The sequence below is a fragment of the Microtus pennsylvanicus genome, chromosome X (genome assembly GCF_037038515.1).
Source record: "Microtus pennsylvanicus isolate mMicPen1 chromosome X, mMicPen1.hap1, whole genome shotgun sequence".
Lineage (NCBI taxonomy): Eukaryota > Metazoa > Chordata > Mammalia > Rodentia > Cricetidae > Microtus > Microtus pennsylvanicus.
The window spans coordinates 136,540,503-136,553,755 of NC_134601.1; positions in this window are offsets into that span (position 1 = coordinate 136,540,503).

Consider the following 13,253-nt stretch of genomic DNA (forward strand, 5'->3'; position numbering starts at 1 on the left):
AAGATGGTGTTATTGACACTTGATTCATCCCATGCCAAGGCTGGCTGACTGCAACCCAAGATTCCAAGAGCGGGCTCATATGGCTAGATGCCACTGGCCCAAAAGTCCCAGGAACGCAGGCATACTGAGGATGACGCCAGAAAAACACTAATAAGCCAGAACCAGCAGAGGGAGAGAAAGGGAGCAACTGGAAGACAATGCAGCACTCTTTTCAAAGGACTCAATGGAATTTCCGGAAAATTCTCAAATAGCATTGGTCTTAATGACCCTCTTAAACATTCTCCAATTCCACTGTGACCAAATATCAAGTGGATTTTGGTGCTTTGTGTCAAGTAATGTTTTTGTTTTGTTTTTAAAGTTAAAAAGAATAAGACTCCACAGTGACTGAACACAGTCCCTGGACACTTGTCAACTGTCTCCCTGTCGTGGCTGCTCACCTCAGGTGTGGCTTTGCCTACTGGCTCTGGGGCGCTCCCACACAGCCCATCAGCTCTGGGTCTGGCCTGGGTCACTGTCACACTGAGAACACCAAAATGGGCATGGGGGGAGAAAAGAAAAAGAGGGAGGAGCAGAGGAGGGAAGTGGAAAATGGGGGAGGAATCAAGCAAAAGGGGAGCCAAGAAGTTCTGGAAAAGAGGGGGAAATGAGAGGAGCAAGGGGGAGGGGGAGAGAAAGGGAGGAGGAAGGAGGAGGAAGGGGGGATTCTACTGGGGTGGAAAGGCCAGGAAGTCAAATTCCTCAGCCTGCGATAAACAGAATCCCAGCTGCAGCAAGACGACTATAGCAGGGGAATCATTCAAACTGCAAATTCCTGAGGGTGGAAAATAAATTCGTCTGAGCCGCTGAATGGAAAATTCAGGGAAGATGGGGACTTGAGACGGTGACTTGCTGGACTCAGTATTGCATGTCCCCTATACCTGGGGTTGGTCACAGAAGTGGGTGACAAAGTGGGCAGAGGTGAGGGTGTACAGCCATGCACCCAGCAGCCTTACGGACATGTCACTTCAAGTCCAGATGGGGCTGAGAAAGGAAGCCAAGACTGGAGGGAAGGAGCTGGAAGCTGGAAGCTGAGGCAAAAGGCCTGATGGCCCAGGGCAGGGCAAAACCTCCAGCTGGAGACAGAAGCCAAGAAGCCCTGGCGGTGGGGTGACCTGAAGATGAGACCTTACAAGGTTGGGACAGAGAGGTGGACGAAAGGAAGAAAGCTGCCTGTCACAGCATGGGTGTGGTGGCACAGGTCTCTAATGATCTAATACTCCAGAGACAGAGCTAGACCAATCTCTATATTTGAGGTCAGCCTGCTCTACATTGTGAGTTCCGGGCCAGCAAGAATTGCATAGTGAGACCTTGTTTCAACAATAAATGAATAAATCAGAGAGAGAGAGAGAGAGAGAGAGAGAGAGAGAGAGAGAGAGAGAGAATGGAAATAGCTCAACAGTAGAACTCTTGACTGCCACGAGGCCCTGGTTCACCCCAGCACTTAGGACAAATAGGGTGACAGAGCTTCCCCTCCCAGAACTAACTCCCTATGGGCTCAAGTTAGGGTGACTCTCTCATTGTAAATGGAATGCTGCATTCTCTAAATTCATGGAGTAAAATCTCAACTCTTAAGGTGATGGGATTAGGCGGTGTGACCTTTGGGAGAAGATGCAGTGTGGTAGGCATGAAGCCCTCACCAGTGTGTCTAGGACCTTTACTAAGGAGACCTCAGAGTTCCTGCCGTCTTTCAACACCCAAGGATGCAAGGGAGAACCAAGCTAGAAATGAGTCTCCCCAGAACTGACCCTGATAGTGTCCTAAGGATAGACCCCCAACATCCAAAACTGTGAAACATTTAATGTCTTACGAGCCACTGTGTCCGTGGTATTGGGCTACAGTAGCCCAAACTGAATAAGAGACTTAGTAGAGAACTTTGTGCTTGGTTGGTTCCCTCCCCATGTCACCCTGCTTAGCTCTGCTGTCACAGTGTGTCTAGGGAGGATTTCCCCACAAGTCCTCACTTAAAGGTCTGCTTTGGGGTAACAGAAGTAATAGGGTCTGCCTGGGCAGTAGTAACAGTTATCACGGGAGGCCCCTCACAAGGGTATTAGAGAGCTATGCAGAAGAGGAAACAGGCTCCGACATGCGAAAGGACTTGCCCACGATGGCACAGCCAGTGAGCGGAACTACCTTAGTTAGCTTAGTACTGCCAACTGTCAAGCTTGCGTTTATCCCTTGAAGGCCCACTGAAAAGAGATAGGGGTTACCAGCATTCCTGGGAGAAGCCCTGCAACTTTGGAAGGGAGCTGGCATCTCCAGGGCCCCGCTGCCAAGGGCAATCTAGGGCCAGTTAGGCGTGCGGAACAACCCAGAGCAACGCTCTCATTCAAGTCCTCCTAGTAGCCATTGATTCCTCACCATTGAGAGACTTCTGAGCCAAGCCTCCCACAGCTTGGCTTGCCAGGCCCCCAGAGGCCTATCGCTAAAGGCCTACTGGTTAATCAAACCCTCAATCTCTGTGGTTTTTTGTTTGTTTGTTTTTGTTTGTTCGGTTGGTTTTTGGCTTTGTTTTTAATGTTTTTTAAAGATAATCCCCCAAGGCAGGACTTGCTAGGAAGAGTTCAGAAGCTGCAAAAAAAAAAAAAAAAAAAAAAAACCACCCTATGAATAAATGTTCAGGGTTACATCCGGAGACACCCACGGTGGCTGATGAGTCATCCTAGGGCCAGCTGTCACCACAGAGAACTATATATAGAAGGAACAGGCCAGAGGGGTGCTGGAGCCTAAGGCAAGGGGGAGAGGCACATTCCTAGGAGGTGAGGCCCTAGCTGGGGAACAGGGCTAGATCACTTGGAAACCACAGCCTCAGCTCACTCAAAAGAGAATGTGGGTCAACAATTCCCCAGCATGGGACTCCATGTGTGAACTGGAAGCCACTTAGCAACAGGGCTGGCCTCCAGCTCTGCCAGTGCATTAATGATGGTTACTGCTAGTGACGTCATGGAGGGAGGGGATTCTGAGCACCTCTTCATACATCCCCTCTCCAGCTTCTCATGGATGCCACTGATTAAGCAGCTGGACCGAGTGTGGCCTCCAGGCTCAGTTAGGCTGGGATACTACTGTCCCGTACGCTCTCCAACAGCTGTGTGCAGCTGTGTGCAGCTGGTGAGCTCACGGTGTGACCAGTCTAAAGAGAGATTTGCTGCTAAGTGGGAAAGGCGCAGGGCATTTCTACAGCTTAGTTTCAAGAAAAGAATGTGGAACACCTCATTAATATTTTTGCTTATATTATATGCTGAAATGTAATGTTTTGAATAAATGATGTTAAATAAAATATATTATTCAAATTATTCTCACCTGTTTTCTTTTGAATGCCGTTCAAGTCCCATTTCTATTGGACAGGGCTGGGTTACAGGCTAGAGGCCAGAACCTTCAGGAAATCCTGGCTGTGCCTTCTCCTCATGAATACAGCCTGCTTCCTGGTTCAAGGCTGAGTGACCAAAGCAGCTATGTAGACAATGCCAGTGGCCAGCTGCAGCTCTGTCTTCGTTTGGAAGACCCAGGCTACACACAAAAGCCCCTAAGTGCCTATGACCCCAAAACTCACCCTTTATGCCTTCATCCAAGGGACAGCCTTCTCTGGAGCCTTTTCCTGCCCCCCCCCACTTGCCTGTCAGCCCCCAAGGGGTCTCACACTGTGAGGGGGAAAAAAAAGATGGCCAAATCCAGCTGCCTCCCAAATTGAAGCAGCCCTTTTCCTTATATGCGCTACTTCTGAGAGAGTAAAAGGAGCGAGAGGCAAAGAGAAGCAAAATGGAACAGATGACTGAGTGAGAGAGATCCTGACCCAGAGACAGCCGGGAGAATGTCACAGACACTGCTCACTGAGACCTGGGGGAAGGGAGAGGAGTGTGCTCGCACGTGCGAGTGTTGACCTGAGGAAAAGGTTCAAGAGGGAGAAAGGCAGGCAGGACAGAAGAGGAAAGAGATGGGCCCAGAGGGGTCGGCGAGTTGACAGGCCCTCTCTGTGCCACTTTCAGTCATTCACATCAGAACAATGGGAAGAATAGAGCAAAATAAAAAATGCATGGGAGCCAGGAAGGCCTGGATCCCTGTGCAGCGGAAACAGCACAAGAAAGAGAAAGTCCTCAGCGCTGACTGTATACTTTAAAGACCAGACCTGGAACAACGGGGTCTGTGTAAGCATCCACAGTGCCCCTCGGCCAGGCAGGGGCTGTCTTGATGCTCCTCACTTCCATCTTCCTTCAGATTGGTTGACATCTGGGCCTATCCTGAGGTAAGCCCTCATTGAGCAAGCAAGGATCTCCTGGGTGACCAACATTTAGTCTCATCAAGGCAGCGTTATGTGCTTCCAGGTGATATTAGACCTAGGAAGAAGCATTCTGGGAAAGTGAGCTCACCTCAGGCACCTCATTTGAAGGGAACTTCTGTCAAGGAGATTTGGGACAAACATCTCAGTCCGCTCAGATTTTCATAACAAAACACCACAAATTAGCTGGACCTGGTGGAATAGGCCCATAATTCCAGACAGTCAGGAAGCTGAGGATGGAGGACTGAAAGTTCAAGCCTTCCTGGGCTATTGAGCAAGTCTGAGCCAACTTGAGAAACTTAGCAAGGCCCTGTCTCAAAAAGGAGAGGGAGGGCTGGGGGTGTAGGTCGGGGTAGAGCACTTGCCTAGCATGTGAGAAACCCTGGGAAAGAAAATAACACTACCAGCTCAATAACTTTCCCACAGTTCTGAAAGAGAGATGTCCAAGGTCAAAGGTCAGCTCCTTCTGAACCCTTTCTCCTTGGTCCATAGAGGTCTACATCCCCTGCCCTACCTCTTCATATGAGCATTCCTTTTGAAAAACACATAAACATGTGCGTGCAAACATCAAGTGTGGTGTGTGTGTGTGTGTGTGTGTGTGTGTGTGTGTGTGTGTGTGTGTGCCACAAAGGATATACAGAGGCCAGAGGACTACCTTAGGGTTCTCCTTGTCTTCTATCTTGTTTGAGACATGGTATCTTTTTGTTTGCTACTATATAGGCAAGGCTAGATGGACCTGCTGTAGTCAGATTTTTCTTCCGGCTGCCAGCGACATGGAGACTTCTGATTAATTATGAAAGCTTGGCCTTAGCTTAGGTTTGTTCCTAACGAGTGCTTATAACTTAAATGAACCCACAGATTTAAAATCTATATTCTGTCTTGTGTCTCGATAACTCATCTCTCAGCACTGCCCATCCTGGCGGGTGGCTCCGCCTTTCTTCTTCCCAGAGTTCTCTCTCCGCCCAGAAGTCCCGCCTAGCTATTGAATGTGCAGCTTTTTATTATATCAATAACAGCAATAAATCTTCACATAGTGTACACATATCCCACAAGAACCAGAGAGCTTCCAGACAGTCTCCCATCTCTGTCCCCCCATCTCGGCTTAGGAGTGCTGGGATTACAGATGGGGGCTACCGCATCCAACTTTACATGGCTTCTAGGGATCTGAACTCACTGAGCGAGCTCACAACCCAACATGGTCTTTCCTCTGACTTTGTAGTCTTTATAAAGATGTGGGTCATTTTGAATTAAGTTCTCTCTAAGGACCTCATTTTAACGTCATCAATTTATTAAAGACCCCACCTCCAAAACCAGTCACAATTCTGAGATTATGGGGGAGCACTTCGGTGTATGAATTGGAGGAGGGGAACAAACTTAACACATAACAAGGAAAAACAAAGAAATGCTAAGCCAGCCTTCCACACCTGATGAAGCACAGAATCCCATAGCTGAGTTTAGAGCTTCCTATGCATGTACACATAAAAGTTGAAGGCAATATTCCTTCAGGCCAAAGGCTTCGGCTGGAGCTGCTGTCTTCCATGGAGCAGGGTTTTATGTCCCCAGCCCCCAGTTCAGTACCTGGTCTGGCAGGAAAACCAAGGCTCTACCCATCTAGTATGTTTTCACCAAGGAACGTGTGGATGAACTAGGGCTGGATTCAGGACCAGCTGAGACTCTTCTAGGATTGTAGGGTGGAGGGCCATGCTAGGGAGCCTGCAAGATGGCTCAAGTCAAAGCATCTGCCATGCAAGCCTGATGACCTGAGTTCAATATCTAGAACCCACAGTGGAAAGATATAACTGACTCCCAAAAGTTGTCCTCTGACTACCACATGTGCCCACACTCACACTCAAACACACACACACACACCAAGTTAAATTAACTAGAGCTCAGGATGTTTCTCACTTGACAGAATGCTTGTCTGGCATATACCATCAAAGTCCCGGATCTTGCTTCAGTACTACACAAATGTGTGTTACCCAACACTGGGAAGATGGGCAGAAGAGAATCAGAAATTCAAGTTCAACCTCAACTGCATATAGCTTTTCAGACAGTGTGGGGTGTGAGAGATTTAAAAAAAAAATAAGTTAATAATATAAAATTTAACTTTAAGAAGGAAGCAACAACAAAAAAGGCAGATCGTATTTCCAAGATGGTTGCAAGATCTCCCACACCACACACCTTTTTTACATTCTGATGTTACGTTTTGTTTTGTTTTGTTTTCAGACAGCAACTTATTCTATAGCCTAGGCTGCCTTCAAACTTACAATGACCCTCATTTGTTAGTCTCCCAAATGCTGAGACCACATGTGTAAGCCATGGCCCAAGTATTAGAGCCCAGGGATGGAGGAGATGGTTCACTTGGTACCCATGTAAAGGGTCAAAGCCAGGCATCGTGGTGTGCTCTTGTAAGTGCAGCTTGCAGTCCCTATGTGGACAGGCAGAGACAGGCAGATCCCTGAGGCTGACTGGCCAGCCTATCTCTCCTAATAGGCAAGCTTCAGGTCCCAGTGAACAACACTGTCTCAAAACGGGGGAGGGGTTCCTAGAGGGAGTGAGGAATAAGAGACATCGACAGAATGGGGCATCAAAATGATCAACATATATTATATACGTGTATGATATTGCCAAAGAAGGAAAAAATAAGAAAACAAAACTAAGGCAGACAACTCCTGAAGAATGTCATCCAAGATAACCTCTGTTCTCCTCATGTACTCGCATACACACAAACACATCCATAAATAAGCAAATGAATTTAGAAAACCTTCAGAAACTTGAGAAAGGGCTAAGATCCAAGCTATGTATATCTGTGTTCCAAGAACTTGGGAACTAGGGGCTAAGGCAGAGGGATGGCAAACTTGGAGCCACCCTGACCACATACAAAAACTTTGTTAAAAAAAAAAATCTACCTTTAGAGCCAGGCATGGTGGCACACACCTTTAATCCCAGCACTTAAGAGGCAGAAGCAGGTGGACCTCTGTGAGTTAGAGGCCAGATTGATCTACAAAGAGGGTTCCAGGACAGCCAGTGCTGTCACACAGAAAAAACCTCTCTCTCTCTCTCTCTCTCTCTCTCTCTCTCTCTCTCTCTCTCTCTCTGTCTCTCTGTCTCTCTCTGTCTCTCTCTCTCTCTCTCTGTCTCTCTCTCTCTCTCTCTCTCTCTCTCTCTCTATATATATATATATATATATATATATATATATATATGCTGGAGTCTATGAGTTCACTTCCTAGTACCAACATAGGCAGCTCACAACTGTCTGTAATTCCAACTCCAGAGATCTGATGCCCTTTTCTGGCCTCTTTGGGAATATTCATGTGCACATACCCACACACAGATACATACATACATATATATGTGTGTGTATACATACATACATATATATATGTATATATATATTATATATATAAAATAAACTCAATAGTATTATTTGTACCTTCTCTTGAATGGGGCCAGATATTTGACAATGGTGGAAGTATCATGTGTGACTCCCTTTACTCTTAATATACATCACCACGCTGAAAGGAAGCCCATCCTACAGAGAAGCTCATGGAGACGCTGCAGGAGAGGCTTCTCAGCAAAGAGCTGATATCAGTGGTTTACTATGACTCAGCCCAGGGAGTACCTGATGCCAACTATAAGGGAAGGAGAGAAGATGAGAGAGAAGCACAGAGTTGGGCAAAGCCTTCCAACTAAGGGCTATGAAATCCCTATGTTGTACATGGTGGCACTGTACGACATGACAACTGTTTAAATCACTAATTTTATTTTCAGTATACCTTATTAATTTTGGGTATTTACATGTGTGGGGTGCACGTATCCTATGTCAGAGGACAACTTGCAGAAGTCAGTTCTCTCTTCCCTCCATGTGGTCCCAGTGATCAAACTCTTATGGTCAGAGTGTGTAGCAGTCACCGCTACCCACTGAACCACCCCACCAGCCGTAAGTCACTACATTTCTGAGTAATTCATGGTTCATATGATCTGCCTCTTTTTCTTTTTCTTCTTAGCTCCTAATCATAATTATAAGGACTCAGAGTTTCACAAGACGGCCCATAAAGGTGTTTGCCACATAGCTTCACAAGTTGAATCCAATCCCCACGTCCCAGTGGAAGAAACCACCAAAAACCTTCAAGATGCCCTCTGACCTCACCATGCATAGCGTGGCTCATGTGCCCCCCACATACACATACAAATAGATAAATACATACATCAATATATGTGTAATAACCAGAACAGAGACCAAAGTACAGTCATCCACATCACCCTGCCCCATAGAACCTGTTCCGTGCTCCTGGCAGCTGGCCTGGATATTGGGTGCCAGACTGCTGGGATTCACAGCCTTTATTGTCCACCTTTTGGCTGTCCAAGCTAGGATAAGAAAATGAACACCGCAGCCTCAGTTTCCTCAGCTTGCAGATGGAAACCACAGGGGAGCCCTTTTCAGTGGGCAGTGGGTAGAGCCCAGGCACCCGGCAGCATGAAATGCTCAGACCATGCCAGGCCTGCGGTCAGCAACGGGTAACCATTTGCTGGGATGATGTTACTCAACAGCTCCCTTTCCACTTCCTAACAGGTGGGCTGACAAACATGCCAGTTCTGGCAGCCACACAGCTGACCGTCTTTTTCCATTTATACTGAGGTTACCAGCTTGGCCCCACCCTTATTTGCTTTGTGAAAATGTCGGCAGCTGGGCCCCAGTCCCTTCCCCACCGCTTGTGGGAAGTCGCCCGCACTACCCCTGCCCCGTGTTTGAGTTCTGTCCTTGCCACTGTTGTCTCACGCCTTTGCCTTACAAACCACAGATTAGCTGAAGACAAAATACAGGCTCAGCATTGACCTCAGTACCTGCCTTTTAAAAGCTCCTTGGCCTGGCCCACATTGTGGGACACAGATTGAGCCAGGAGCCGACAATGATAGCTGGCAGGGTTTGCCAGACCCTCTAGATTGGCCTCTTTGTACAGTGGCTGAAGGGTGCCATCCATGGTATGCTCAGGTTCCTCCAACATGCTGAGGACATATGGAATCTGATTCCTAGAGGGGACTCCCAGAGCCCCCAGCAAGAAAGCAAGGCCATGCTCAGGCAGTTGCCACTTCCACAAGTCCTGTTTGCTGCCCTGGCCACCCTTCTGGGTGTCAGCAAAGCCCAAATCCAGGCCCCACCTAAAGTAATAGAAAAGCAAAAGGCAGAAAACCAAGCCAGCATCAGGGACCCTGTCTGTCTAATCTAGGCCTTTGTGGCCTCTTGATTCTCTCCTTTCCTAAATCCCTGTCTTGATTCCCCCTGATTTCCCTGACGTCGCACTATGGGGGGCAGCTTTACAGCAACCACCAGCATATAGCTACACATTGGCCTTCTTTCTCATTCTTCCATTTGGATAAGAGGCAACCTCCTCCTCCCCCTTTCCACTGACCCTTGCTCTTCCTTCTGGGTGGCCTCTGTCTGACCTTCACAGGGTCCCTCGGCACCTGCACCCCTCTTTCCTGTGACTCTAGGCTGCCAAGCTTTTCCTCAGTTTCCCCAGCTCAGAGCAGTCCTCATCCAGTCCCTCAAGTCACCTTGAAAAATGATCTCCGGTTTTGAATGAACCAGTTGGTCCTTTAGAAAGCACACCTGAAACTTTCTGTGCCTCCCGGCTTCATTCAGCAAGCGCACAGTCGGTAGCTGGACTCGGACAAATCCCATTGTATGAGACAGTCTCCTCACTATAGGATGGTAGGCATGGTTGGCACCCCTGTCCAGTAAGATCAGTAGCACACCTCCCCCATCAGTGTGGCAACACAAAACCCACCTCCATTTCCCGGTACCTCCCACAGAGTGGAAGGCTTCTTAAGTAAAGAAACAGTATCCATCTCAGGATAAATAGCTTTGGCCTCTACCACTATTCCCAGGCTCCGGTCCTCACGGGAGCAGTTACTTGGCTTGAACAATACATGTCCCTCATGCTCTTCAACCGAGAGCAAGGCCATGGCCTCCACAGCTGCTCACACACTGTAAGCAAGGTCCCCAGGCTCTGTGGAGGAACTATGTTTCGGCTAGGACTCTATAGGAAGGATTGAGTGTGGGCGGTGCCTGCAAGCTAATTGTCAGCAAAGCCTCCGCAGAGAAATCATTTGTTAACCCCCTCTCCCCTACCCTTCTTTCTGCCTTCAGCTTCACCCAAAAAATGAAATCAAATAAAACGCTAGAGCCAGCATTCCCAAAAGAGCTCCAACGGTGTTGTCTGTTCAAGGCCTGGTGAGGCAAAATCCCCAGGTTAGCCCTAAGGCTCTCAGCTTGGCTGCCTCTTCTGTGTCTGCTTGTCTGTAGCCGAGAAGGAAAGAAAGAAACTAGTCTTTCAAAGAAAGAGACGAGGGAATGAAGACAGCCACCCCATCAAGCATCTCTGCCCTTCAACACATTGTGAATGCAATCCCTCCACCAGTCCTTTGGGCTGTGTTACAGAGACCCCGTGCCAGTTTCATGCCAGATACTCTGGGCTGTTTTCCGTTTTGGAGCAATAGCTGTTAATACTGATAGCTTCCTACTGATGTGGTAAACTCTCCATCTCATAGGAACAGCCCAGGCTCAAAGGGTCATATATGTGTGAATGTTCTATGGCATGTGACAGCTCTTCCTCACATGCCTGCATCCACTACCCCAGAAGTTTGCACATATTGTCATCCCTCCTCGGGAAACATGTCCAAAGGGCGAGGAACCCACCCAAAGCTCACCACAAAAGGAAACACAATGCGCATAGTTTGGGTGGGTTATGATTCAGGAGCACCAGGAAGACGCTGCTGCTGAGTAAGAAGCCAGTTATGCAGATGGAGTGTGAGAAAGAAGGCCCTTGGGTGGAGATGCGCTGGTGGTCATTGCGAGGCTGGGCCCCCTCAGTGTGACAGTTTCTCTGGAAAGAAGCCACAAGCCTTGTAAAGACGATGGCCCTCGTACCAAGTTTCTCTGGTGTGAAAATACAGCAAGAGATAACGAGAGAAAGGCTTTGGAGACCACTGTGGCTCATGAACATGTCCAATTTATGTGGACTGCTAAAGAGAGGAGCCGTAAAGCAAAATGACCTTGACGGACTCACAGCCCATTGCCCCGATGTGAAACAATTGGAGCCCGTGGCAGTTCCTGCAGACAATAATGCCACACTGCCTTGTACTCGCTCCGTGCTTTCCACGGCCTGATTGGCTTTCACCAGTGTTAGGCCATCAGTCTCCCAGCCGCTCCGTGAAGGCAGGCCAGGGTGACTGCCCCTGCAGAGACAAAAAGGGAGGGCTCCGAGAGTCAAGGTGATGCCTGAAAGGACTCAATGGCTAGTACCATAAGAGTAGGGGCAGAACTTGGGGGTTGGCTGACCCCAAGTCCCTCATTCATAGGAAATACACCGTCTTGAGGTAACTGACTCCTGATTTGGGGGAAAGCTGTACTCTGGTGAGAAGTGTGGAGGCTGAGGCAGGAGGATGGAGACTGTGCAGCCTGGCCTGCACAGTGAGAACCTGTCTCAAGAAGCAAAAAGCAGACTAGCAAGATGGCTCAGCCAGTAAAAAGAGCTTGCTACCAAGCCTGATGACCGAGTTATGACACTCCCATCCCATCCACACAAAAATAAATACATCAAGATGTAATAATAATAAAAAATTTAAAATGTTTTAAAGAAATAATAGGCAATGCTGCACTCTGGCTTTTTAACTTAAAATCTCTAAAGGTCTTGGGCCACCATTTCCACAGCCCAGTGGGGTAGAGAAGGACGGTGCTCATTTCTGAAGTCAGAAATGGGAGCCTAGCCTTGAAATCTGAGGCACTACCTCCAAGGACAAGGCAAGATGTATGAAGGAGCCTGGAGAGCAGGTAAAGGCACTTGCCACCCGGCTTGCCACCCTTAGGTTGATGCTCAGGACCTACATGGCAAAAGGAGAAAACTAGCTACCACGTGTCCTCTGACATCCAGAATGTGCTTTCACACACACACACACACACACACACACACATATGCGCACGTGCGAGCACACACAAAAGACAGCTGTACAAAAAAAGAAGACTCTGGGGCTGGAGAGATGGCTCCCTAGATAAGAGTTAATGGCTGCTCTTCCAGAGGACCTGGGTTCGATTCCCAGCTTTCTGCAACTCCAGTTTCAGGGGATCTGGTGCCTGTTCTTAGCTTCTGTGGGAGCCAGGCACACATGTGGTGTGCATACATACATGCACATATATTTGAAGGAGGAAGAAGAAAGGAGTGAGAGGAGAGAAGGAGGAGGGGGAGGAAGAGAAGGGAGAGGATTGGGAGGAGGAGGAAGAGGAGAAAGCAACAGTTGGAAGAGAGTCATTTTTATTTGAGTGAGATGGCGACTGTAGGGTACCCATTACCCTACGCCCATGTAATATGGGTGGCATTACTCAGACTCAGTGCATTAAAAATAGTAAAGAATAGAGCTGGGCGTGGTGGCACACACTTGTAATTCCAGCCCTTGGGAGGCTAGAGGATCAGGAGTTCCAGGTCAGTCTGGGCTACACAGGCAAACAAATATAAGAAAGTAATGTGAGGAGAACCCAGTGGCCACTGAAGACCAGCCCCCGTTTCATCGGACACCCACTCACTCACAGTTCTTCCAGCCTCCTGGCTAGCTCTTCTTACCCACCGTCAAACTGCTACCACACAGTTTAGAGCTTTTGTTCTAGTTCGCTCCAACTTGTCTTGTCACTGTGTCCTCACAGCATAAAGGGGACAAATGAGCTCCCTCAAGCATCTTTGTAAAGGCACTCATCCCATTTCCAGGACGGATCCTTATGACCTGATCACCTCCAGAAGGGTCTGCCTCTCAGCCCTGAGTTAGTCGCTTTTCTCACGGATGCGATCAATACCCATCAGTACAACCTCCACGAGGAAAGGTTATTTGGCTCACAGCTTCCAAGGGGTTAGTCCGTGGTTGCTTAGCCCCAGACACTCAGGTGGATCAT